General features: G+C 31.0%; 1 pseudogene; it reads left to right on the forward strand.

Moving 5' to 3' along the window:
• Positions 1 to 10,653: 10,653 nt before the first annotated feature.
• On the forward strand, positions 10,654 to 11,938 carry LOC110428002 (UPF0481 protein At3g47200-like; annotated as a pseudogene).
• The last annotated feature ends 1,453 nt before the right edge of the window (positions 11,939 to 13,391 follow it).

Here is a 13,391-nt window from a genome sequence, read left to right on the forward strand (position 1 = left end):
TTTTATTACAATTAAATTAACAAAGTCGAGAGAAAGGGAAAATTCAAACCTTAATGGATATCAACCCTTATGATTAAGGGTAGGTAAGCAAATTATTTACATTAATTTTCATTTGCAAATGTCTAAGGAAATCCTGAATCATAAAAGAAAATTTTAGTTTTGATAAAAAATACATGCACAAACATAGAATGGAATACTTATCTAAGAAAAAAAATGGTGCAAACCTATAAAGAGCACAACCCAAAAATGAAAGACGCAAACCCCATATTGACTTTGCTACAAATAATAGAATTGAAGAATTGCAAGCGAAATGAACAACTCCAAAACGAGGATTAATGCAAATATATACATTTTCGAACCAAAAGGAAAAATGTATACCGCTTTAATTTCTGAAGGTCCAAAGGCATCCCATGTGACACATACTAGCAATGTAGATTGATTCCCTTTTTTTTTTTTTTTTTTGCTTTTGAAAGTCGAATTTTATTGATCCAAGTTAGATGCCATAGCAACTCTAGCACCTAGACTGGTCGAAGACTCCTCTTGACATACGAAACTAGCTTTAAGATGAGTTAACCCTGTACAGTTTATAAAAGAAGCTGCTCAAGAAAATCTTTTTACAGGAAAGACAAACAAAAAGGCCCCTGTCCACATAAAGACAAACGGCCAGCTAAGGATTCTAACTAGTACCAAAGCATCCTGAATTTTTGACAATTAGAACTTTAAGTAGTCGGGGAGAAAATCAGCACCAAATCAAAATATGAGCCAATCCAAACAAGATCTCAAAAATAGCATGGAGTGGTGGAGTTGCAACCCCTCCCTAGCCTTTAGAATATCCGCAGAACAAAGAATGAGCGTCCTGCACTCCAACAGCCCAGCACCCCACAAAAGACAAACCTCAACCGCAAAACGCAAAGCAAACAGCAGGAAACGGAAAGGAGAAAAAGAAAGTCCTCCATCAGCTCATCTGGACTGCTGTGCTTAAGAATCATCCATCAAAACTCCAAAACGGAATCGCAGCCTTGTCAACAAACCCTGTCCGAAACCTATGATAACTCTTCCTTAACCCACCCTCCAAGATCCACAGGCAGAGGATCACAGATGGCAGAGACACTTCCTTGTGAAGATACCCCACCGAGACAACAACCCCTCCCCCCCATGGATTGGATGGCTCTTCAAGCCTGCGAGTTTGGCCTGATTTGAGTTGGGTCCTAAATAAGATACCATGACACTCATTATCCTATTTTGAGAATACTGCATTTTCATTTTTTTTTACTATATAAAACAAAAAAAAATTGAAAAATGAAAAAAAAAAAAAAAAAAAAAAAAGGCCAAAGGAGAATGAAGGGCAGGACGGCTGATACCCTACATGAAGGGTCCCACGTATAAGACGCTGAGATGACAGATTAATGGAGACACCAACAGCTAACAAAATGTTGGTGAAAGCAGAGAACATAAATGAACCTCTTTTTCGCTTCTTCCTTGTAGAAACAACCACCTTAGACTAAAAAGATTTCTCCCATCTCTGTTACAAACGCTTTCAGGAAAGCAATGTCCCCAAAACCTTAAAGCCACGAAAAATAAGCCATGTACAGAGCTGCTCTTTCACATTTCAGGGCTCAGTTTATAAACTCAAGCCTCTTTTCTAAAATCTTAAATTCACGTTTGGTTAAAGGAATATATAAAACTAAAATAAAATAATTATTTTATGATAATAAAAAAAATAATTATTACGTAATTTAGTATGATAAATAAAATGTGATATGAATAGTTATTATAATTTATTATAATGTTTGATAAATAAAAATAATTTTATAATAAAAAAAGAGTAGAATATAAAAATACAAGAATATCTTTTATTTTATATATATATGTGATTATTTATTTTAATTTTATATTATTTTTTAAATATTAATAATTTATAATTTATTTAAAGTATTGATAATTGATAGTTTAAATATTAATATTTTAGTTATATGTTAATAATTAATTTTTTTATAATTTAAATATTATTATGATTATTTATTTTTATTTTAGTTTTAAAAAATTTATATTTTATAATTTATTTAAAATGTTCATAATTTATAATTTAAATATTAATATTTTAGTTATAATTTAATAATTAACATTTTATATTAAATTTATAATTTAAATGTTATTATTTATTTTTATTTTTTAATATTAATAATGTATAATAAACTTACAATATTAACAATGATCAATTAAATATTAATATTTATTTATAATTTAAATGATATTATTATTAAAATATTAAAGAGTTTAATCAATTTTTAAATTTAAAATATATTTTTATAACATATTATTAAAAATTTAAACTTTTTTCTTTTTACAATAATATTAGCAATTGATAATTTAAATATTAATATTTTATTTATAATTGAAATGTTATTATGATTAAAATATGAATAATTTAATTAAATTTTAAAATTAAAATGTTATTTTTTATAATATATAATCAAAATTTTAAACTTTTTCCTTTTTATAATAATATTAATAATTATTATATAAAAATTAATAATATTAATAATTGATTATTTAAATATTAATATTTTATTTATAATTTAAAGGTTATTATGATTCAAATATTAATAATTTTAATTAATTTTAAATTTAAAATATTAATTTTTATAATATATAATATGTAATTTTTCAAACTTATACAAGACATTTTGGTCTTTATCATTTTTTAAGATTATTTCTCAACTAAGGAATGGCTAATACCATGTGAGGTGTTGGTATTAATTATTCTTTAGTTTTAACTTATTTTAAGGAATAATCATTCTAGAGGAATGACTATTCCTTGAAACATGTGAGAACCAAACAAAAGAACATTTATTTTTTAAGAATAGAGACATTCCTCCAACCAAACATGCTATAACTGTTTTGAGGAAATGCAGGAAAAAAATATAATTAAATGAAGATGATGAAAAAAAAGTTTTAGTTTTTGTCACATGGTTTAAAGAGCCATTTAATTACATCCTTTAAGATATGAAGTTTTTCTAATTCTTGTCTTGTCCAGTGGTTGCCTTACAGTTTTAAAAGCTTTGCTATTTTTTCTTTCTCTAGTTGGGGGAGAAGATGCTGGGCAAAATTAAACCATCAATGGGAAAGGGATGGTCTTCTATGTATAGCCACTTACAGAAAATGCTTTCTGAACTTTTATGATTAAGGTCGCACGGGCAATTCCTGTTATGCAACTTCGAGTGCTGTTGCTTCTTAGGAGACACCATTAGAAGGTGTTCCCCTTCCACCTGCACCACCTGATTATGTTGCACCTACTGAAACCAAGGTTAAAACTTTATCCAATGGAGCAATTACCGATATTGGAACTTTTCTACACTTGATGTACTGAATTGCTACTGATTTCTGTTATTTGTTTCATTAGTTATAGTTTAGTAAAGTTCATTGATTATTTGATCAGACTCCTGCTACCTGCATTGGCTTATTCATTAATTCTGGTTCTATTTATGGAACACCAATATCATCTGGTGCCTTCCACTTGCTGGAGCGGATGGTGTTAACAATGTCGATGAAGTTGAAGTGCTCAGCTGCAGAGGAAGAATCTGAAAAAAATGTATTCTGTAAAATCTTATTCAAATAATTCTATACAAGAAACTCCTATTTATAGTTAGTTAAAATGACAGTAAGAAAACTAATAGTCAGCAAAAGAGTAAAGTAACTACTTCTAATTATTGCAGTAACTATTGATAAATTATGGTGAACAAAGAGTAATCAGACTTTGATTGGCTTAAACCATACTGAAGTAATCAGATTGTAAATTTTGGTCAATCTTAATTGATCAAATTTAAATATTATTTTTAAATTATTTTAATTTATTTAAAGATAAGTTGGATGAACAAATTTGAATTTTATCTCTAAATTATTTTAATGTATTTAGAGATAACTTAGATAACCAATAAGTGAATTTTTCTTGGTCCTAATTAAATAGTTTCTCAAGATAATTAACTAATAAATTAATTATTTTATAATTAATTATATGACTATCTTAAATGATATCTCCAAATCCACATGGTGACAAATGATTTGTTTTTGAAAAGTTTCTTAAATTTACTAATTTAATACGTGGCATCTTGTAATTGGATAACAATACTTCTCCTTCAACACACCCGTTGACTCAATGGCATTCCACAACTGCGCCTCTGTCGTGTTCACCTCACCTTCACTATTTACGACTACTCACCTTTTGTGATACCTCCTATTCCTTCTCTAACAACACCTCTTTCTTTTTCGAGTAAAGTTTCAATGTGTAGTATGTCTTGCTACCCACATTGACCTTGAACCTTTTTCCACCTGCTTCAAGTTCTTTATGCTCAAGAATGACCACTCTGCTATGAATTATCTTCAGCATGAAAGCATGGTCAAAGCTCTCATCCTTCTGAGTGCTTTTATATAAACTAATAGGCTCCCGTCAATACTCACCAACTACTTTAAAAGTATTCAAATTCCAAAGATGAATTAGGACTTTGCTCAATCTAATCCAAAAAACCACTAACCTTTCTCTTGGCACAATCACATAAGAGACTAACTCTTCAAACCATACTTCAAACAAATCATAGTAATGATCCAAAAGTGCTTCCATTTCTTGCCATTCTTCTAAAGTCACTACAACATTCAACCTTTTAACTATCTGCACTCGAACACCAATTCCTTCTCCGAAGAGATCTGATTGGATCACTCCACATGCAACCTTTGTTATGGGACGTCCCACAGCATTGTTCTTAAGACATTCCACGTCCTTATCTAAGATGTTAGTTCTAGCCAACACTATTTTCTCACATAGCTTCTTATGTCTGTTCATACTCCCTTTTCCAACGTCATTCCTCCTCACCTGTTTAGCATCGACGCCTACCTTCTTTTCTCCTACCTTGCTCATCTCTACCTCCTTGGCCACCTTCACTTTGTTGGTGTATTTTCAAAATCAAATATTATGTCACATAATGAAAAGCTATCTTAGCTTAAAGATTATGTCACATAAAGTGACATAGTGTGACTATTGGATTGTAGGTAGGTTTTCATGTGAATGGTTATGTCTCTTGGTAAAATGACATCCAAAAGTTATGAGACAAATTGAAAAAATGTCATAGCTCAAAAATTTAAACATGAAAAGTTTTTATTTCAAATTGTAACTCAAAGATTATGTTTTATAGAATGAATAGTTGTCCTTTCATAAAATGATTATTAAAACAATACATTTATCCAAAGGTTATATCTTGCAAAATGTAAAGATATCTTTTAGACAAAATGATACTTTAATGAAAAGGTTGTGTCCTTCAAAAAGAGATACTTGCAAGCCTATATAAAGGGCTTGTTACTAACCATTTTGACACATCAAATCAAAAATAAAACAAAAGCAGAAAAATCAAAAGTAAGAAAAGTATTGTGTTCTATTAACATAAACACTTAAGTTTCCATTAACTACAAAAGCGTCCAAATACCTTATAATTTACTTGTTGCAGAAAGTAAGCTCTAAGGCCGAAAAACTTTACGAAACTTCGAGTGTATCTAATGGTCTACTCTCGTAAAGTGAAAGACAAAATTAGATGTTGGCTTCATTGTATCTCTAAGGCTATTCGCATTATTTTTCTTTACATACCAAGTGATGGGGGAGAAATAAGTCTTAAAGATAACGTTTATTGAAAGGCTCGCCTTGAAATCAATTTTGTCTATTCCTTAAATTTCATTTAAACCCCATTTGCACCAACAATTCTAAGACTTATTTTCGTGATATTCAAAATGGCTTCACTTAAAAAGATGGTTACCAACCTTGTCAAGTTAGATCACTTAGGAGGAAACTTTATTAAGTGGCAAAAAAAGATGCGCTTCCTTCTTACAACTCTCAATGTCGCTTATGTTCTAGATACACCAAGACCAAATGAAAAAGGTGGTGAAAAATCCGTGGATCAAACCCATTTAAGGAAAAAAATGGGATAATGATGACTATATATGCATAAGACACATTCTCAATGGAATGTCGAATGCATTGTTCGATAAGTACCAGAATGAAGCTAGTACAAAACAACTTTAGGACAAATTGGAAGCAAGATACAAGGCTGAAGATGCAAGTAGCAAAAAATTTTTGGTTAATCTTTTCAATAACTATAAAATGGCTAATAATCCTTTTGTTATGAAGCAACTGCATGATCTTGAACGCAATCTAAATAGCTTTAAGCAATACGGTCTTAAAATGGATGAAGCTCTTGTGGTATCTTCAATAATTGATAAGCTTTCCCCTTCATGGAGAGACACTAAGAAGACTCTAAAACATAAAAAAGAAGAAATGTCTCTCGAGGACCTTGGTAATCATTTTCGAATAGAAGAAATCAAGAAAGATGAAAAAGAAAAAGATTTTAATGAAAATAATATTGAGACTTAGAAGGTCTATGTGATGGAACACAAACTATCAAACAAGCTAGTTTCACACAACAAAATAAAACATTCCATGGGTATGAATGACAAAAGTCATAAGATCAAAAAGAACAAAAAAAGGCTTTGTTTCCATTATAACAAACTTGGACAATTTAAGGTGGAATGTAAACTTTTGAAAACCAAGACACAAGGTGTGAACAACAATAAATTTATGGCCTAAACCAATGGCACCAATCTTGATATATTGTGACTATGAAGCAACTATATCAAAGGCATATAATTAAGCATACAATGGAAAGAGTCAATATATTAGACTTCAACATAGCATTGTAAGACAAAGAATTAGAGATGATATAGTCACTATAAGTTATGTGAGGTATTGTAAAAATTTAGCGGATCCATTAACTAAAGGTCTAAAAAAGGACTTGGTAATAAAGACCTCAAGAAGGATGGGTCTCAAGCCTATCAACTAAATCTCTAATGGTAGGAGCTCACCTCGATGCTTATGGCCGATCTGCGAGTCTTGGGTACTAACCATTCTACCACATGGATGATTGGAAGCACTAATTTATATTTTTCATCCCAATGTGTATAGTGCTTGGTTCCCCTAATGTGTAAGTTAAGGTCGAACAAACGTTCTTAATAAACCCATAACATGTATATGTTGAAATACTATAATTACGGAGTACTTTCGATGGGAGCTACCTATTAAGTGGAAATGTGGCCGCTTCTAAAAGCTATGGAATACTTTCAATTATGCACAACGTTCCCAAAATTATTGGTGTTTGGAAATTTTGAAAATGGTGGGAGATTGTTGGTATATTTTTAAAATCAAAGATTATGTAACATAATGAAAAGCTATCTTAACTCAAAGGTTATGTCGTGTAAAGTGACATAGTATGACTATTGGATTGTAGGTAGATTTTCATGTGAATGGTTATGTCTCTTGGTAAAATGACATCCAAAGTTTATGAGATAAATTGAAAAAAAAAATACCATAACTCAAAAGTTTAAATATGAAAAGTTATTATTTCAAATTATAACTCAAAGATTATGTTTTATGAAATAAATAATTATCCTTTCATAAGATGATTATTGAAATAATACCTTTATCCAAAGGTTGTGTCTTGCAAAATGTAAAGATGTCTTTTAGACAAAATGGTGTCTTAATGAAAAGGTTGTGTCCTTGAAGAAAATATACTTGCAAGCCTATATAAAGGGCTTGTTGCCAACCATTTTAACAAATCAAATCAAAAACAAAATAAAAGCAAAAAAATCAAGAATAAGAAAAGTGTTGTATTCTATTAACATAAACACTTAAGTTCCTATCAACTACAAAAGCGTCCAAATTTCTTATAATCTATTTGCTGCAGAAAGTAGGCCCTAAGATCAAATAACTATGCAAACCCTCGGATGTAGTTAGAGGTTTACTCTCATAAAGAACAAGACGAAGTTAAACATTGGTTTCATTGTATTCCTAAGACTATTCATATTATTTCCCTTTGCATATCGAGAGGTAGGGCAGAAATAAATCTTAAAGAGAACGTTTATTGAAAAACTCGCTTTGAAGTCAATTTTGCTAGTTCTTTAAATTTCATCTAAACTCCATTTGCACCAACACACTTTCCCTACTACTTGCTTGTTCTTCATAGCCTTGCCTATTACCACCTCTTTAAAAGATCTATAAGCACTCTCATTACTCTTGAAGATAACTATCCCTTTCATCTCCTCCATTTTCCTTTCTATCTGGCTCTTAGCCACATCTCTCACTAGCCCAACTCCTCTCACTGTAATTCTCTCACCATCCATCTACTGATGATTCCCCCACTTTAATGCTTTCTCCATCTCATATTTTTCTCTAGACTTGAAAAACACGTAGTTGGCCACTTTACCTCTATTTTGAGCATATTTCCTCAGTATAAACACGTCCACCACCCTCATGTACTCCTCAAATGCTCCTTTAATTGCTGTCCATAGTAATCTCTTACTAAGATTATCAACAAACACTGAATAAAGGTATCTAACCACTGCCTATCATTCTTTCCTCTATTGGTCAAACCTCTCTCACCCATGGTTGAACCTTTTTCCTCTAACATATTTACATTTCTAACCCATGAAATTTAAATTAGCTACCTTGAACGACTCACCATCATTTGCAATTCTATAACATTACAGTTCCCTTATTCAAGAACTCTTTTGCCACTTTGTTCTTCTTACTTTATGTGAATGTTCCATATATTTCCATCATAAGATTTGACAAGAAGCTTGTTAATTTAAATTTCTTAACTACTTGAATTCACATAAAAACATGAACGTTAAATAGCAAACTCTTAACTACTATTCTTCCTTTTATTGTTTTCAATTATATAATTTTTCTTTTGTTCCATACTTTGTTTCAAAAATTAATTATAATAGTAATAACTAAAAATAGCAATCAAACGAAGCCAAAATAATTATAAGTTCTTGGGCAGCTTTGAGGTGATTAAATTCATATTATTTGCCTAGCCAATGATCAAGAGACAACATTTGCCAAAAAAAAAACATAATATCTAAAAAAATCCTTAAATTATTTAGCTAAATTTAAATAAATCATTAGTCTTTTATTACTTTTAATCAAGCTGATATACTTTTATTTTAAACAAATAAGTTTTTATAGCTCATAGTTAACAAACTGTTATTAATTAAAATACTACTTATTATTCTATCTTATGTGATGCTGATGTGATATGCTGACATGTTATAATTGATGATATTTTTTGTTTATGTGATATGATGACTTGGTCATATGATATTTTCACTTTCTAGGTCAATACCACACCAACATCATGTCGACACATGGCATAAGTGATATTTTGACTATTGACAATTAGTCAATTATTAAGAACAAAAGTTTATTTTACTTCAAATAAAAATAAAAAAATTTGATTGAATATAATAAAAAAATAAAAATGTATTCAAAAATTTTTTAAATAATTTAGACACTTTTTCAAAAAAAAATTGAACTTTTCACACCTTCAAGCAATGAATTCAATTCCCTAAAGGTTAGAGAATCTCTCAAATACTTTTTCATTTTTCTTTTCTTTTTGGAATTCCTTTTCTTTATTCTAAAAGACTTGCATCACTGATGGTGAAGAATGTGGATAATTTCACTCCTATACTACTTATAATTTCACTTGCACATGCATCTTCAGTCCTCAATGATCAAATTGAATGTATAAACTTTAATTGTTAAGGCATTGGCCTGGTCATTTTACTGTTTCTTTTTTTTCCCCTACTCAAAGAAAGATGTATCATTTACTAAAGGTGCATGCATGGTCGTATGTATGGTTAAATATATTTATGTATCATGCATGCATGCTATTTATTTTTTGAGAGTAAGCAAAGAACTAATTTAAATCTGAAAAAAAAAATAAAAGGAAGAATAAAGAAAGAAACAAAACAGAACTACTTGCATCCATTAAGATATAACTCTGATCATTCAACTCTCCCAGGAAATATTTAGACTGAGTAAGCTCTGATAAAGAAGATGTGAGATCATACGATTTCCAATCATCGACTTCTTTTAACTATGTTTCCTACAGCAAAATTCTCTGAGTTTTCCATAGAATCTATTACGAAAAATTTAACATCAATTTTCTTGATTCTTCTTAATTTGCAGGTTTTAAAGGGAGATTAGCACTGGGAGATAATCAACAAATTACTAGAGACTGATTGAAAAGCAAGGGACTTCTGGGGGTATTTGCATTCGAAGTTGGTAGGCAGATACCACGTCTTCTTTGTTTATTTACTTATTTATACTTATGCCTACTGCCGTTTTCTTTGAATGAGACTTGAAACGTCACTTTCTCCTTTGAACTAAATTAAAGTTTAAACTCCCAAGTGTCCTTTGTCCTTTGTCAACCATTGACTTCAATAAAAACTAAAAACAACTAGGGAGAAACATTGAAACAAGATATTCTGGGGGTTTTCTCTGCAAATTTTTTAGGTCCAATTTGCCTAAAAACTACTAACTTTAATTTGTTCAAAGGAAGAACTTGTACAGGTTTTGATTTAAGGTACGGAAAAAAGAGTAATATCTACTAGGGGCATAGCCTGTCAATATAACTTGGCTTCTACATTGTTTCTTTTCATCTTATTTTCATATCCTCAATTGCTTTCTTACTGATATAACCTCTGAGTCGAGTCTTTTTCCCTTCTTTTCCCCTTCGTATCTCGGAGGAATATAGTGCAGCTACATAGATCATAAATATGGCACAGGGTGGCAGAGATAACACTGTGATTGGTGTTGAATTATTGGCTTCTTCCATGGAGAAAATGGGCAAACTACTTTCTTTATCACCTGACAATTGTATCTTTAGAACACCAAGCATACTCGCCAGGCACAAACTAGAAGCTTATATCCCCAATTGTTTTTTCTTTGGGCCTTTTCACCATGATAAAGCAGACTTGAAAGTCACAGAGAAAATCAAACTCAAGTATTTACGAGGCGTCCTCTCCAGATCAGATGATCAAGAGACAAAGTTAAGGGAATGCCTTAGTTCCGTTAAGGAGGTTGAGGGAAAGGCTCGAGACTGTTATGCAGGGAAGATTGATCAGTATGTGGGCACAAAATTTTGTACAAATGTTGGTGCTTGATGGTTGCTTCATCATTGAGCTACTTCGCAAGGATGCTGATGTGGTGCCTAAAGAGGATGATGACCCAATTTTTTCAATGTCTTGCATGCTCCAATTTCTTCATCATGACTTGATTTTGCTAGAAAACCAGATACCTTGGTTTGTATTGGAGCTTTTGTTCAACAAAACCAAGACCCCTTTGGAAACCAAGCCCCAGGTTGAACTTGCCCTTCATTTTTTGGGCAACATGTTCTCATATCACAGTCCTTGACGCACTGACCTCTTTGCGAATCAAAAGGTCAAGCATATCCTTGATCTGCTAAGGTTATTTTTGGTTTTACCATCTGAAGAAGTAAAACACTACGAAAGGGAACGACGGTTAAATCAACAAGACTTGGGGTGGCAGCCAATCCCTTCTGCCACTAGACTTGAAGAAGCTGGGGTAAAGTTTGTAAGAGTCGCAACAGAGAGCATTTTGGATATAAAGTTTAGGCATGGAGTCTTTGAAATCCCGTCTTTGCTCATTCAAGAGACGACGGAAACCATCTTTCGAAACCTCATCAGCTACGAGCAATGTTTACCGAATTGTAGACCCATTTTCACTTCCTACGCCAAGATCATCGACAATCTCATCAACACCACGAATGACATGGAAACGTTATGCAAGAAGGTAATTCTCGATAACTGGTTGAGCCCTGAGGATGCAACACAATGTTTTAACAAGCTTTACAATGACACTTACGTGAAAGAGTTCTATTATTATAAACTCTGCGATAAGCTAAATCAGTATCACCAACAACGGTGGCCCAAATGGCGTGCTGCTTATGTGCACAACTACTTCACTAGGCCATGGGCTGTGGCTGCTCAAATTTATGCCATCATAATGTTTGTGCTTACCTTCTGGCAAACTTTCAAATAGGATTGATATTGTCTCTCGAGGCCATTTCCTGTGAGTGATTGATCCAAAACATAATAAAACGAGTGTGCTACACCTTTAATTTTGATAAGTGATTTCTATGTTTGGTGTGTAAAACTATTTCTATTTCAAGGCTTTCTTCTCGATCAAATAAAATTTTATTAAGTATTCGTAATTCATATGCAATTGTTGCATTTAAATGTATTGTGTCCACATGACATGTAAATTTATTAATTATTTATGGATAATTAACAAATATTTAATTAATTAATATTAAATATTATTCTGATATTTCTTAATTAAATATTAAAAAAACATTTGAGATAGGATATAAATTTAAATTGAATTTCTTTAAATTTAAATAAAGATTAATTACATTTAAATTTAATTTATTTAAATTTAAATGTAATATCTTATCCCTATATTTCTAACACGCTTATAAGTAGTGAACAAATGTATTGATTTTTTCACACAACCAAGAGTGAGCGTAAGTTGTTCTATAAGTTAGAAAAATCAAAACCTCTTTTCTCTTTTGTTTTTTTCTTCATTCTTGAAGTACCCTCAAAAGCCAAAAGGTTTTGAAATGTATAATTCATTATGCAGGACTTAGAAGCTATTCCATAACAATGAGAGTGAAAGATCATTATGTGTATGAAGGAGGATTTGTAAGGCAAGCTTCTTCAACCAAAAAAAGAGTGAAATATGTATTTAAAAAGCTAAGCCCACCTCCCAACAGTGATATCAGAGTAAGTTTTGGCTTCCTTTCATCTTTTCAATTTGTGCATATTTTGAAAGCATATTTTGATCATGATTTTATTTAATTTAAATTACCAATATATGAGTAAGCTTTAATCCAGTACAAATAGGTGCATTGGTCTAAGGTCACGTGGAGCTTTATGAATGGTAGAAAAATGAAAAAAAAAACACAAAAAAAAGAAGTGTAACTAGCAGGATTTGAACCTACACTAACAAAATCACTGCAACTTAAAAAAATATCTTTTAACCACTACATAAAGGAAGCACTCTTAATATGAGAGTGCGGCAACTAATAAAGACCAAAAGGGTCCAAACACAACCATAAAGGGCTTGATGTGGCAGCTACATGGGGCCAATGGATATAATTTTTTCAAAATTACATTTTACCTCACAAGGTTCTATTTTTACAAAATTAGCCCAAAATATTTTTTGGTAATTACAATTTGACAAATATTTAGAATATTATCTATGTTTTTGGCATGGTAATATTTTATTAAATTCATATACATTATAAATATAGTTAATTAATATGTTAATTAACCACATTTTTTTTTACTTATATGTTGTATTTTAGAAATTATTTTTTTCTAAAACATATATATGGTTTGAGTGAATTTAGCAAATGTTTGTTAGCTCTATTATTTTACATATGTTTTTTTTTCCTTTGTTATTTTACATATGTTGTAAAATGCTGTATGCT

This window comes from Theobroma umbraticum, unplaced genomic scaffold (assembly GCF_002168275.2).
Source record: "Theobroma umbraticum cultivar Fairchild unplaced genomic scaffold, ASM216827v3 scaffold_239.0, whole genome shotgun sequence".
NCBI lineage: Eukaryota > Viridiplantae > Streptophyta > Magnoliopsida > Malvales > Malvaceae > Theobroma > Theobroma umbraticum.